This window comes from Calonectris borealis, chromosome Z (assembly GCF_964195595.1).
Source record: "Calonectris borealis chromosome Z, bCalBor7.hap1.2, whole genome shotgun sequence".
NCBI classification, from domain to species: domain Eukaryota; kingdom Metazoa; phylum Chordata; class Aves; order Procellariiformes; family Procellariidae; genus Calonectris; species Calonectris borealis.
The window spans coordinates 87,530,283-87,544,979 of NC_134352.1; positions in this window are offsets into that span (position 1 = coordinate 87,530,283).

Below are 14,697 nucleotides of genomic sequence, written 5' to 3' on the forward strand. Positions count from 1 at the left end.
CTAGAGAGTACACCTGGAGGACTCCCGGACCATAGAGACGGACGTCCAGACCAGAGAGTACACCTGGAGGACTCCCGGACCATCGAGATCAAGGTCCCCCAAGAGCTGGGGAGTGGGGCTGTGGGTCCTGGCGGGACTTGAGAGTGGGGCTCCCAGGGGGCTGGAAAATGGTGTGGTCGGGTGCTGTGAGCTCCGGGGGTCCTGGGGCTGGGAAGTGCTTGCAAACGCTGGGGAGGGGCTGCGAGCCGTGCGCATGCGCGGTCCCGGGGCGCTGTGCGCATGCGCGGTCCCGGGGCGCTGTGCGCATGCGCGGTCCCGGGGCGCTGTGCGCATGCGCGGTCCCGGGGCGCTGTGCGCATGCGCGGTCCCGGGGCGCTGTGCGCATGCGCGGTCCCGGGGCGCTGTGCGCATGCGCGGTGCCTTGGCGCCGACTACAACTCCCGGCGTGCCTCGCGCGGGCGGTCCGGTGGAGCCGCGCGCTGATTGGTTGCGGACGGTATTTCAACGGGGCGCGCGGCGGGCGTTGCACCGAGGCGGCGGCGCAGCGTGAGTGTGAGGAGCCGCGGGCCCGGGGAGCCGGGCTGTGGCGGCGGCGGCGGCGGGGGGGGGGCGGCGGTTCTGCAGGCTCCGGGGACAGGGGCTGGGGGGGGCTCCAGGCGGGGGAGGGCCTGTGAGCATCTGGGGAGTGGGGAGTTGGGGGGGGGGCTGCGTGCCCTAGGGGGGCCGCGCAGTGGGCCGGGCCGGGGCGGGAGGGGGGGGGCGCTTTGTGCAAACAGATCCTCCCTGCGAGTCCCCACTGTCGCCCCGTGGGGCCGGGGACCCCCCAGCCCTCCCTGCAGGCAGACTGGGGGCTTCGCGGGCCGAGTCGAGGGAGGAGCTGCTGGAGAGAGGGCTTAGAAACGGCCTTCTGCCCCCGAAACTGCTGGAGCGTTTGAAGGGGAGGGACAGGTCCACCCCAGGGCTGTTCCAGGAGCAAAAGCTGGTCCCAGCCAGCTCGCCTCTGCTCCCCCGGCACCGGGATCGGACCTTTCAGCCCCGTTCCCGAGGGCTGAAGTGAGGTGGGGGTCCCCCGGCTCTCCCCGGGGGGCAGGCGGCAGCACGAGGCGGCGGTGTCTCCCCGGTACCCGGCAAAGGGGGGCGAAACCGGCCGGCTGGAGCTCCGGGGGTGCACAGCCCGGCCCCGCACGGCAGAATCCTTCCCTGGGTTTTCACCGTTGGCTGGGTGTGACAAACAGGTTCATTTTGTGCCTCCTCTTTTCCCAGCGTCACCTTCTGCGTCACGCGAGGAAAATCCTGCGCGGTTGACGCCGCTTGCTGCTCAGGTAACGGCACGTGTGGGGCCGGGGGAGCGGGGAGAAACATCGGCGCGTTCAAGGACGCTGCAGGTGCTCCGCGTCAAACCCAGGGAAAAGGCAAATTTGTGCCGGTGCAGAAAAGCTGACGAACAGTTGCCGTTAACAGAGCGCGCGTGCCTCGTTCCCGCATCGGTCCCTGGGTAGTTACGAGCGTTTTCCTTTCAGGGAAAAGAATGAGCTTTCGCCTACGATAAATTAAGAGCTGCCTGTGACCTTCTTTAGGGTCAAGTGTTTCTCTTCTGTTTGTTCGTACTGATTTTACGGGCAGGTTGGAAATAGCCTTTTATTTTTACACGCGTAATTGTAATTTGTAGTACTACGTGGTGTCAGGATAGTGAATTTTGGAGCACCCAGGTGCTACTAGAAACGTAATGAACGAGACACGATGGAAACTGATACTTCAACTTGATTTTTACTTGATTTTTTTTTTCGTTAGAGTGTTGATGGCATGTTGTCCTGTGGCTCCATCCACATTCTGTTCAGCGGAGTCTTCAATCTAGGACTTTGAAGGAAAAAAGTTGGTCCTTCCAAAAAAGGGCTAGTCATTCATAGGATCGAGGCATAGACTTGGCGAGCCGCTTAAGTACGTGATCAGAATTAAAGCCAAATGCCGCTTCGCGTTGCTGCTGTCGGTCTTCGCTTTCATTAGTTTTCCCGCTGCTCCGTCATGGTTGGGAGCTCTGAATCATCCTTTTTTTCGCTCCCTAACGCATTTTTCTCCCCAAGGAGAGGCTACGTTTAAAAGCTACTTAGTTTCCTCACAAATGCATTGGTCAGTAAAATGGAGTTATGATGCTTGGAACCACAAAAATGACACCAGTCTTACAGATCTGGACTATTTCTGAACCCGTGTTCATCGCGTGCAGATGTCATCGGGATACGGATCATCTGCACTTCGTGCTCTGACGAGACGATCAGCTGAGACAGGGACGAGCTCCAAAAGGAAAGAAAGGTACGACGTCAAAGTTTTGTTTTGTTGTTGGGTTTTGTGAGGTTTTCTTGTGTTTGTGTGTTTTGGGGTTTTTTTTGTTTGGTTTTTTTTTTGTTTGGTTGTTTGTTTGTTTGTTTGTTTGTTTGTTTTTCCTTAAGAGTGCGACGTTGACTGGTGGCAGCCTGCAGAGCTCTCTTGCTGCCTGACCTCTCTTTTCCTTCTCTGTCACTCCTCTTTCTAGGCAAGTGAGTTCTTGCGAAACTAAAGCTGCCAATGAGCCAAAAAAAAGGCACGGTTGTCTGAAACGTGCAGAAGCTCTAGTGGCCTGTCTCAACAACCGCACCAAAGACGATGCCAAATACTTTCTCCTCCACTCAGCTGTAGCCTTCACAGAAGAGGAAGCTTTGTGCTAAACGTTGTTTGTTTTTTTTTTTCCTTTCCTCTCAGCAGAACGTCAACTGCCGTGAAAGTACGAGACAGGTGGAAAGGATCCCTAGTGGTCTGCAAGTGCAAGGTAGGCCTGTGACATGTGTCTGCGTTTTTCCTAAGGTGCTCGTAGCACGGACTTTACAGTTAACACGAGGAACGTGGCAGCTCTCCTTCTATGTGATTTTTTAACGTGAAATATTTTAATGCGAATACTAAAAATAAAGGAGGTCTGTTCTGGAGCGTGGTACGCCTCTGCAAAGCTTGCTTCCCTCCGTCTGTTTTCTCTTCCTGCAAGCACGCTCTTCTGTTTCTGTGCGCTTGCTAGGAAAGGGTGCTGTGAAAATAATGTTGGACTAGAAGAGGAAAGGAACCGTTTGTAAGAGTTGGGATGTTCGGGAGAAACAGGCTTTGTTTTCACGATAAAAGCTGTATGCTTTTTCAGTCAGTCAGTGTTTAAAATGCCTTACAGGAGCACTCGAACACCTTACTGAGATGCTAGCATCTGTGCTAAAAGCAATCAAGGTCAAAGAAGCGGCGTGGACAACACGGGACAAATCGGTGTCGCTTCGGTGCGCTTTCCAGGCTTTCCCGAGAAGCGGTAGCAGCCTCGTAACTAGCGACAGAGAGTCCTGATGTGGTTTTGGTGAGTTACTGCTTCTATCGCGTCCTTTTTCCTAACCTGCAGCGCGTAATTTTGACTTTGGTTGGAAAGAGATTTTCCAGAATGGAAATCTTTCTCGTTCAAAGGAGTTGCCTTTTACGAACTTCCCATCAGAATGGATCTTCGGAGATGACGTGCTCGGCAGTAGAAGTCATCCGCAAGGAGACTTTTCGCTCTCTCTCTCTGGAAAAAAAAAAAAGGGGGTAGGTCGATTTCCTTGCACAGACCCAAGCGCAGCACGTCTTCCGATAGTCGACGTACGGCTGATCTTTGGTTCTCGGGTGTAACGGTCGAGAGATCGTAAAGACGCGTTCCTCCGCACGCTCGGGTACGGCCAACAGCGTTAGCAAACTTGCCGGTCCTTTTTGGTAGCCTGATGTATTGCAGCACCGGGGATTTGATATTCCCCACCGCCTGCCCCCCCCCACCCCCCCCCAAAAAAAAAGTAAAACCGTATGGGAGATCTCTTATCTCACTGATTTTTCTATCGTAAACGAAATTTTAAAAAGAAAGTTAAAATTGTATAACTTCCAAACTGGCTTGCGTTGTTTAAACTGCAACTGCCAAAGAGCTGTAGCGTATAATTTATTAGGTGTGCTTAAGCAGTTAGGTAGTTGCTCTAAACGTTTAAAAAGAGAGGCAACTGATCGGGTTTTTTTCCCGATCTTTTGGCAGAGCGCTCTGAAGTCCTTTATTTCTGTCTCGCTTTCAGTGGCGCGTTTCCCCGGCAGTTGGGTAGCATCGGTCTCGGCGCAGCTGGCCAGGCGTCCCTCCTAGTCATGTGACGCACGCAAAACCCCTGGTCAAACGATAGCTGTGTAGTTTGGAGGTAGATAATTTAACGGTATGAATTCACAGCTACGCAATTTCAATTAACGCAAAAGGAAAATCAAATATTTTTATAGTATAAGCCTTCTCGTTGTACGTCTGTAAGCGTACGCACGCCTTTTTAGCATAAAATGAATTGCTGAGATTTGTTCTTTCTTTTTCATTTTACTCTTCAAAGTTTTACGCTTCGCTTTCAGCTTTATCGGCCAAGCGAGCGAGATGCGCAGCAGCAGCAGCAGCAGCAGCAGCAGCAGCGCCAGGGCTGGAGCTGTGGCGGCGGATCCGTGAGCGTAGATGCCGATTACGGCGCGCCCTTGTCCTGCAGCCTCACGGGGTTATCTCCCGGCAGCGGTGCTGTAAGGAAGGGACGAGGCGTTTTCCGACACCAGCGAGAGCGTTTACTTCTCTGCGAAGGACGCGTTCAGAATCGCGTCAATTAGTCCTCACGCGGATTTTAAGCGTTCGAATCGCTCGAGCTTTTAAAGGCCGCGTTGTATTTCGAGCTGACCCGTTTGCCTGGCACCCTCCTTTAGCTCGACTGCTGCCCTCTCCCTTGTCCTGACCGAATTCCTCTGCTGCCTTCGGTGCTGTTTTTTTTAACGTGCTGAAATATATCCGTTGGGATTTTTGTTTTTCAGATGCCGCGCTGTAAGCGTCCCGTGGTGCTCAGGAGAGACCCCCGGCCCGGGTTTGCCTGCCGGTCGTTGGGCGTGCTGAGGGTAAGGGGCCGGCTGCCAGCCTGCGGGACGGGGGCTGAGGGGGGGCTGCAAGCGTTTGGGGGGGCCGCCCCTCCTTTATCTTTCTAGCAGAGCCCCCCTTTTTGGCGGGGGTGCGTGCGTACATACGCCAACGGCATTATTAAAGTAACGAGCTGCCGGTTGGGGCCGTTTCCCTCATGTTGTGCCTTTTTGGGGGCTGAATAAAAAGGGGGGGTTGGGGGCCTGGAGGGGTGATGATGTCATTTGGGGCACCCCAACATCACCGGCGGGCTGATGATGCCGTGGAGGAGCAGGTGAGTGGGGAATGGGGGGTCATGGGGGGTCCCCCCCCCCCCCACAAAGGGGGTCACAGCCCAAAAGTGCCTGATAATTCCTGGGGGGGTTCAAAAATTTTTAAAAACTCTAAATCTATCTGTGAGGCCTCGAAATAGAGAAAAATCTCTCCTTGTTCTATATATTGAAAAATAATATTCCTTTATATGTATACAAGGATTTCAAAATAGGAACCTATATCCGCCCTATTATCTAAAGGATTTTAGAGCATAAAAAAATCCGGAAGACGTATATAGGGTTTTAAAATACAAAAAGAACTCCCGTCTATATAAATTAAAAAAGAAAGCACTTCCAAACGCAAAAGGGATGATATATTTCATGTATGAAGGAATTGAAAATAGAAAAAAGTCTGAATAGATACCGCTGTCTACACTTACTACGTGTTACATAGAGAGCCTAAATAGGCATTATATGTAATCTAAGAGATGATCTATAAGTGCAAATAGATATCTAAGTCTAAAATCTAAGTCTATAAAGAGATAAGTGTAAATATACGTAAGTGTAAATAGAGAAGTCTATAAAGACATTTAAGTGTCAAAATATGTAAGTCGACAGATATCTAGTCTGAGCAGGTATTATATATAATGAGTGGGAAATTGGGGGGTATAAGTGAAACATAAATATATTCACTAAATATATATAGAGAGAGGTATGTGTAAATACGTTAAGCGTAAACGTCTATGATAGATAAGGTTTTTAAAATGCAAAGAAACCCTGTTTATAGAAAGGATTTAAAAACTCTTCACCCCCCCACCCCCCCGAAACACCTCTCTGTTGAAGATCCAAAAGCGCTTTCAAAAGCTGCCTCTTCCCTGTTCTCTTTTTCCGTCTTTTCCCATCCTGATTGGGGGCCGGTCCCCCCAACAGGGACTTTCCCCTGCAGGGCCGTGCACACAGAGCGGGACCTGCCGCCGTGGCCTAAAAACACCACAAAACCCCTAATTCGGGGCCTGCAAGGGGTGGGGAAAAAGAAAACCCGCATTTTTGGGGGAAAAATACCCAACTTGGAGCTCCCGGGAAAGCCAAATCCACCAGGATTTGGGCAGCCGGAAAGCAAAAAAAACCCCATTTTCATGCACAAAACGAAAAAGCAAAAATCACCAAGTTTTGTTGTGAAAAAGCGTTGAAAAACCTCCAAGTGGAATATTTTGGAAAAGGAAAAAACCCCAGCTTTGATATTATACAAAAGCAAAAAAACCCCCGATTTGGGGAAGCTTTGGGGTGAAACAGCAGCCATTTGAGGGGCCCGGACCCCTGGGGTGCTGCCTGCCCCGCCAACCTGCCCGTTGCCCCCCGCCCAAACTCTGGCACCCCCCTCCCGCTCCCCCGCCCCCCACTCCCACCCCGCTCGCCCTCCTCCTGCGTTTTGGGTTTGTGCTGAGAACGGCGTGGGTGACGCGGGGCTGCGTGAGTTCCCGCTGCGCAGCGCTTGCACGGCGCCGGGGGCTGTGCTGCTCCTCGCCCCGCCCTGCCGGCGAGCGGGCTGGGGGTGCGCGAGGGCCTGGGAGGGGGCACCGCTGGGAGAGCTGACCCCGGCGGACCCAGGGGGTGTTCCAGACCCTATGACGTCAGGAAATAAAACTCGGGGGGGAGGTCGGCGGGGGGGGCCGCTGCTGGGCTGCGGCTGGCTGGGCGGGCATCGGGCGGTTGGCGGCGAGCCGTTGTTTTCGTTTGTACCGCTTGTCTGTCTGGGGTTTTTCTCTCTGTTGTTTGGGGTTTTTTTTTTCCCCCCTTTTCCTTACGAGTGGGGTGTTTTCACTTTTGCCCTTCCAATTCTCTCCCCCCTCCCGCTGAGGGGGCAGCGAGGGAGCGGTTGTGTGGTGCTGAGTTGCCGGCTGGGATTCAACCCCGGCACAAGGTGAGTGGCAAGCCCTGCCTGGCTAAACGCTTTAGGCTCCCCGCGTTATTCCTGCCATCTTGCGAGGCCCTCCTTGTTCTTTCCTGCTGCTTTCAAGTGCCTTGTGCTCCAGCAGCAGGCTGGGAAGGAGGGTTGTGGCAGGAGCGGCGGCTCCCTGTGACTCCTTCTCGGGCTGTGAGCGTCGCCCCGCGTGTGGGCTGCCGAGGATCGTGGGCTCTGCAGGGGCCACAGGCAGCCCGCAGAGCTTGAGGCCGAGCCGTTCCTTTCCCCCTGTGAGCATCTGGGGAGGGGGAGTGGGGGGGCTGCGGACCCCCGAGGGGGCCGAGGAGTGGGGCTGTGCATCCCGGGGGGGCCGGGGAGTGGGGCTGGGGGGGGCTGCGAGCCCTAGGGGGTCGGGGAGAGGGGCTGGAGGACTGCCGGACCATAGAGACCAGACCAGAGAGTATAGCTGGAGGACTCCCGGACCATAGAGATGGCGGACTCCCGGACCAGAGAGTACACCTGGAGGACTTCCGGACCATAGAGACGGAGGTCCAGACGCATAGAATGTACCCGGGGGACTTCCGCACCATAGAGGAAAATGTCCGGCCTAGAGAGTACAGCTGGAGGACTTCTGGACCATCGAGACGGTCGTCCGGAGCGGAGAGTGCACGTGGGGAACTTCCGGACCATAGAGAGCAAAGTCCGGCCTAGAGAGTACCCCTGGAGGACTGCCGGACCATAGAGAGCAAAGTCCGGCCTAGAGAGTACCCCTGGAGGACTGCCGGACCATAGAGAGCAAAGTCCGGCCTAGAGAGTACCCCTGGAGGACTGCCGGACCATAGAGAGCAAAGTCCGGCCTAGAGAGTACCCCTGGAGGACTGCCGGACCATAGAGAGCAAAGTCCGGCCTAGAGAGTACCCCTGGAGGACTGCCGGACCATAGAGAGCGAAGTCTGGACCAGAGAGTACCCCTGGAGGACTGCCGGACCATAGAGAGCGAAGTCTGGCCTAGAGAGTACCCCTGGAGGACTGCCGGACCATAGAGAGCAAAGTTCGGCCTAGAGAGTACACCTGGAGGACTCCCGGACCATAGAGACGGACGTCCAGACCAGAGAGTACACCTGGAGGACTCCCGGACCATCGAGATCAAGGTCCCCCAAGAGCTGGGGAGTGGGGCTGTGGGTCCTGGCGGGACTTGAGAGTGGGGCTCCCAGGGGGCTGGAAAATGGTGTGGTCGGGTGCTGTGAGCTCCGGGGGTCCTGGGGCTGGGAAGTGCTTGCAAACGCTGGGGAGGGGCTGCGAGCCGTGCGCATGCGCGGTCCCGGGGCGCTGTGCGCATGCGCGGTCCGGGGGCGCTGTGCGCATGCGCGGTCCCGGGGCGCTGTGCGCATGCGCGGTCCCGGGGGGCTGTGCGCATGCGCGGTCCCGGGGGGCTGTGCGCATGCGCGGTCCCGGGGCGCTGTGCGCATGCGCGGTCCCGGGGCGCTGTGCGCATGCGCGGTGCCTTGGCGCCGACTACAACTCCCGGCGTGCCTCGCGCGGGCGGTCCGGTGGAGCCGCGCGCTGATTGGTTGCGGACGGTATTTCAACGGGGCGCGCGGCGGGCGTTGCACCGAGGCGGCGGCGCAGCGTGAGTGTGAGGAGCCGCGGGCCCGGGGAGCCGGGCTGTGGCGGCGGCGGCGGCGGCGGCGGCGGGGGGGGGGTGGGGGCGGCGGTTCTGCAGGCTCCGGGGACAGGGGCTGGGGGGGGCTCCAGGCGGGGGAGGGCCTGTGAGCATCTGGGGAGTGGGGAGTTGGGGGGGGGGCTGCGTGCCCTAGGGGGGCCGCGCAGTGGGCCGGGCCGGGGCGGGAGGGGGGGGGCGCTTTGTGCAAACAGATCCTCCCTGCGAGTCCCCACTGTCGCCCCGTGGGGCCGGGGACCCCCCAGCCCTCCCTGCAGGCAGACTGGGGGCTTCGCGGGCCGAGTCGAGGGAGGAGCTGCTGGAGAGAGGGCTTAGAAACGGCCTTCTGCCCCCGAAACTGCTGGAGCGTTTGAAGGGGAGGGACAGGTCCACCCCAGGGCTGTTCCAGGAGCAAAAGCTGGTCCCAGCCAGCTCGCCTCTGCTCCCCCGGCACCGGGATCGGACCTTTCAGCCCTGTTCCCGAGGGCTGAAGTGAGGTGGGGGTCCCCCGGCTCTCCCCGGGGGGCAGGCGGCAGCACGAGGCGGCGGTGTCTCCCCGGTACCCGGCAAAGGGGGGCGAAACCGGCCGGCTGGAGCTCCGGGGGTGCACAGCCCGGCCCCGCACGGCAGAATCCTTCCTTGGGTTTTCACCGTTGGCTGGGTGTGACAAACAGGTTCATTTTGTGCCTCCTCTTTTCCCAGCGTCACCTTCTGCGTCACGCGAGGAAAATCCTGCGCGGTTGACGCCGCTTGCTGCTCAGGTAACGGCACGTGTGGGGCCGGGGGAGCGGGGAGAAACATCGGCGCGTTCAAGGACGCTGCAGGTGCTCCGCGTCAAACCCAGGGAAAAGGCAAATTTGTGCCGGTGCAGAAAAGCTGACGAACAGTTGCCGTTAACAGAGCGCGCGTGCCTCGTTCCCGCATCGGTCCCTGGGTAGTTACGAGCGTTTTCCTTTCAGGGAAAAGAATGAGCTTTCGCCTACGATAAATTAAGAGCTGCCTGTGACCTTCTTTAGGGTCAAGTGTTTCTCTTCTGTTTGTTCGTACTGATTTTACGGGCAGGTTGGAAATAGCCTTTTATTTTTACACGCGTAATTGTAATTTGTAGTACTACGTGGTGTCAGGAGAGTGAATTTTGGAGCACCCAGGTGCTACTAGAAACGTAATGAACGAGACACGATGGAAACTGATACTTCAACTTGATTTTTACTTGATTTTTTTTTTCATTAGAGTGTTGATGGCATGTTGTCCTGTGGCTCCATCCACATTCTGTTCAGCGGAGTCTTCAATCTAGGACTTTGAAGGAAAAAAGTTGGTCCTTCCAAAAAAGGGCTAGTCATTCATAGGATCGAGGCATAGACTTGGCGAGCCGCTTAAGTACGTGATCAGAATTAAAGCCAAATGCCGCTTCGCGTTGCTGCTGTCGGTCTTCGCTTTCATTAGTTTTCCCGCTGCTCCGTCATGGTTGGGAGCTCTGAATCATCCTTTTTTTCGCTCCCTAACGCATTTTTCTCCCCAAGGAGAGGCTACGTTTAAAAGCTACTTAGTTTCCTCACAAATGCATTGGTCAGTAAAATGGAGTTATGATGCTTGGAACCACAAAAATGACACCAGTCTTACAGATCTGGACTATTTCTGAACCCGTGTTCATCGCGTGCAGATGTCATCGGGATACGGATCATCTGCACTTCGTGCTCTGACGAGACGATCAGCTGAGACAGGGACGAGCTCCAAAAGGAAAGAAAGGTACGACGTCAAAGTTTTGTTTTGTTGTTGGGTTTTGTGAGGTTTTCTTGTGTTTGTGTGTTTTGGGGTTTTTTTTGTTTGGTTTTTTTTTTGTTTGGTTGGTTGTTTGTTTTTCCTTAAGAGTGCGACGTTGACTGGTGGCAGCCTGCAGAGCTCTCTTGCTGCCTGACCTCTCTTTTCCTTCTCTGTCACTCCTCTTTCTAGGTAAGTGAGTTCTTGCGAAACTAAAGCTGCTAATGAGCCAAAAAAAAGGCACGGTTGTCTGAAACGTGCAGAAGCTCTAGTGGCCTGTCTCAACAACCGCACCAAAGACGATGCCAAATACTTTCTCCTCCACTCAGCTGTAGCTTTCACAGAAGAGGAAGCTTTGTGCTAAACGTTGTTTGTTTTTTTTTTCCTTTCCTCTCAGCAGAACGTCAACTGCCGTGAAAGTACGAGACAGGTGGAAAGGATCCCTAGTGGTCTGCAAGTACAAGGTAGGCCTGTGACATGTGTCTGCGTTTTTCCTAAGGTGCTTGTAGCACGGCCTTTACAGTTAACACGAGAAACGTGGCAGCTCTCCTTCTATGTGATTTTTTAACGTGAAATATTTTAATGCGAATACTAAAAATAAAGGAGGTCTGTTCTGGAGCGTGGTACGCCTATGCAAAGCTTGCTGCCCTCCGTCTGTTTTCTCTTCCTGCAAGCACGCTCTTCTGTTTCTGTGCGCTTGCTAGGAAAGGGTGCTGTGAAAATAACGTCGGACTAGAAGAGGAAAGGAACCGTTTGTAAGAGTTGGGATGTTCGGGAGAAACAGGCTTTGTTTTCACGATAAAAGCTGTATGCTTTTTCAGTCAGTCAGTGTTTAAAATGCCTTACAGGAGCACTCGAACACCTTACTGAGATGCTAGCATCTGTGCTAAAAGCAATCAAGGTCAAAGAAGCGGCGTGGACAACACGGGACAAATCGGTGTCGCTTCGGTGCGCTTTCCAGGCTTTCCCGAGAAGCGGTAGCAGCCTCGTAACTAGCGACAGAGAGTCCTGATGTGGTTTTGGTGAGTTACTGCTTCTATCGCGTCCTTTTTCCTAACCTGCAGCGCGTAATTTTGACTTTGGTTGGAAAGAGATTTTCCAGAATGGAAATCTTTCTCGTTCAAAGGAGTTGCCTTTTACGAACTTCCCATCAGAATGGATCTTTGGCGATGACGTGCTCGGCAGTAGAAGTCATCCGCAAGGAGACTTTTCGCTCTCTCTCTCTGGAAAAAAAAAAAAGGGGGTAGGTCGATTTCCTTGCACAGACCCAAGCGCAGCACGTCTTCCGATAGTCGACGTACGGCTGATCTTTGGTTCTCGGGTGTAACGGTCGAGAGATCGTAAAGACGCGTTCCTCCGCACGCTCGGGTACGGCCAACAGCGTTAGCAAACTTGCCGGTCCTTTTTGGTAGCCTGATGTATTGCAGCACCGGGGATTTGATATTCCCCACCGCCTGCCCCCCCCCACCCCCCCCAAAAAAAAAGTAAAACCGTATGGGAGATCTCTTATCTCACTGATTTTTCTATCGTAAACGAAATTTTAAAAAGAAAGTTAAAATTGTATAACTTCCAAACTGGCTTGCGTTGTTTAAACTGCAACTGCCAAAGAGCTGTAGCGTATAATTTATTAGGTGTGCTTAAGCAGTTAGGTAGTTGCTCTAAACGTTTCAAAAGAGAGGCAACTGATCGGGTTTTTTTCCCGATCTTTTGGCAGAGCGCTCTGAAGTCCTTTATTTCTGTCTCGCTTTCAGTGGCGCGTTTCCCCGGCAGTTGGGTAGCATCGGTCTCGGCGCAGCTGGCCAGGCGTCCCTCCTAGTCATGTGACGCACGCAAAACCCCTGGTCAAACGATAGCTGTGTAGTTTGGAGGTAGATAATTTAACGGTATGAATTCACAGCTACGCGATTTCAATTAACGCAAAAGGAAAATCAAATATTTTTATAGTATAAGCCTTCTCGTTGTACGTCTGTAAGCGTACGCACGCCTTTTTAGCATAAAATGAATTGCTGAGATTTGTTCTTTCTTTTTCATTTTACTCTTCAAAGTTTTACGCTTCGCTTTCAGCTTTATCGGCCAAGCGAGCGAGATGCGCAGCAGCAGCAGCAGCAGCAGCAGCAGCAGCGCCAGGGCTGGAGCTGTGGCGGCGGATCCGTGAGCGTAGATGCCGATTACGGCGCGCCCTTGTCCTGCAGCCTCACGGGGTTATCTCCCGGCAGCGGTGCTGTAAGGAAGGGACGAGGCGTTTTCCGACACCAGCGAGAGCGTTTACTTCTCTGCGAAGGACGCGTTCAGAATCGCGTCAATTAGTCCTCACGCGGATTTTAAGCGTTCGAATCGCTCGAGCTTTTAAAGGCCGCGTTGTATTTCGAGCTGACCCGTTTGCCTGGCACCCTCCTTTAGCTCGACTGCTGCCCTCTCCCTTGTCCTGACCGAATTCCTCTGCTGCCTTCGGTGCTGTTTTTTTTAACGTGCTGAAATATATCCGTTGGGATTTTTGTTTTTCAGATGCCGCGCTGTAAGCGTCCCGTGGTGCTCAGGAGAGACCCCCGGCCCGGGTTTGCCTGCCGGTCGTTGGGCGTGCTGAGGGTAAGGGGCCGGCTGCCAGCCTGCGGGACGGGGGCTGAGGGGGGGCTGCAAGCGTTTGGGGGGGCCGCCCCTCCTTTATCTTTCTAGCAGAGCCCCCCTTTTTGGCGGGGGTGCGTGCGTACATACGCCAACGGCATTATTAAAGTAACGAGCTGCCGGTTGGGGCCGTTTCCCTCATGTTGTGCCTTTTTGGGGGCTGAATAAAAAGGGGGGGTTGGGGGCCTGGAGGGGTGATGATGTCATTTGGGGCACCCCAACATCACCGGCGGGCTGATGATGCCGTGGAGGAGCAGGTGAGTGGGGAATGGGGGGTCATGGGGGGTCCCCCCCCCCCCCACAAAGGGGGTCACAGCCCAAAAGTGCCTGATAATTCCTGGGGGGGTTCAAAAATTTTTAAAAACTCTAAATCTATCTGTGAGGCCTCGAAATAGAGAAAAATCTCTCCTTGTTCTATATATTGAAAAATAATATTCCTTTATATGTATACAAGGATTTCAAAATAGGAACCTATATCCGCCCTATTATCTAAAGGATTTTAGAGCATAAAAAAATCCGGAAGACGTATATAGGGTTTTAAAATACAAAAAGAACTCCCGTCTATATAAATTAAAAAAGAAAGCACTTCCAAACGCAAAAGGGATGATATATTTCATGTATGAAGGAATTGAAAATAGAAAAAAGTCTGAATAGATACCGCTGTCTACACTTACTACGTGTTACATAGAGAGCCTAAATAGGCATTATATGTAATCTAAGAGATGATCTATAAGTGCAAATAGATATCTAAGTCTAAAATCTAAGTCTATAAAGAGATAAGTGTAAATATACGTAAGTGTAAATAGAGAAGTCTATAAAGACATTTAAGTGTCAAAATATGTAAGTCGACAGATATCTAGTCTGAGCAGGTATTATATATAATGAGTGGGAAATTGGGGGGTATAAGTGAAACATAAATATATTCACTAAATATATATAGAGAGAGGTATGTGTAAATACGTTAAGCGTAAACGTCTATGATAGATAAGGTTTTTAAAATGCAAAGAAACCCTGTTTATAGAAAGGATTTAAAAACTCTTCACCCCCCCACCCCCCCGAAACACCTCTCTGTTGAAGATCCAAAAGCGCTTTCAAAAGCTGCCTCTTCCCTGTTCTCTTTTTCCGTCTTTTCCCATCCTGATTGGGGGCCGGTCCCCCCAACAGGGACTTTCCCCTGCAGGGCCGTGCACACAGAGCGGGACCTGCCGCCGTGGCCTAAAAACACCACAAAACCCCTAATTCGGGGCCTGCAAGGGGTGGGGAAAAAGAAAACCCGCATTTTTGGGGGAAAAATACCCAACTTGGAGCTCCCGGGAAAGCCAAATCCACCAGGATTTGGGCAGCCGGAAAGCAAAAAAAACCCCATTTTCATGCACAAAACGAAAAAGCAAAAATCACCAAGTTTTGTTGTGAAAAAGCGTTGAAAAACCTCCAAGTGGAATATTTTGGAAAAGGAAAAAACCCCAGCTTTGATATTATACAAAAGCAAAAAAACCCCCGATTTGGGGAAGCTTTGGGGTGAAACACCAGCCATTTGAGGGGCCCGGACCCCTGGGGTGCTG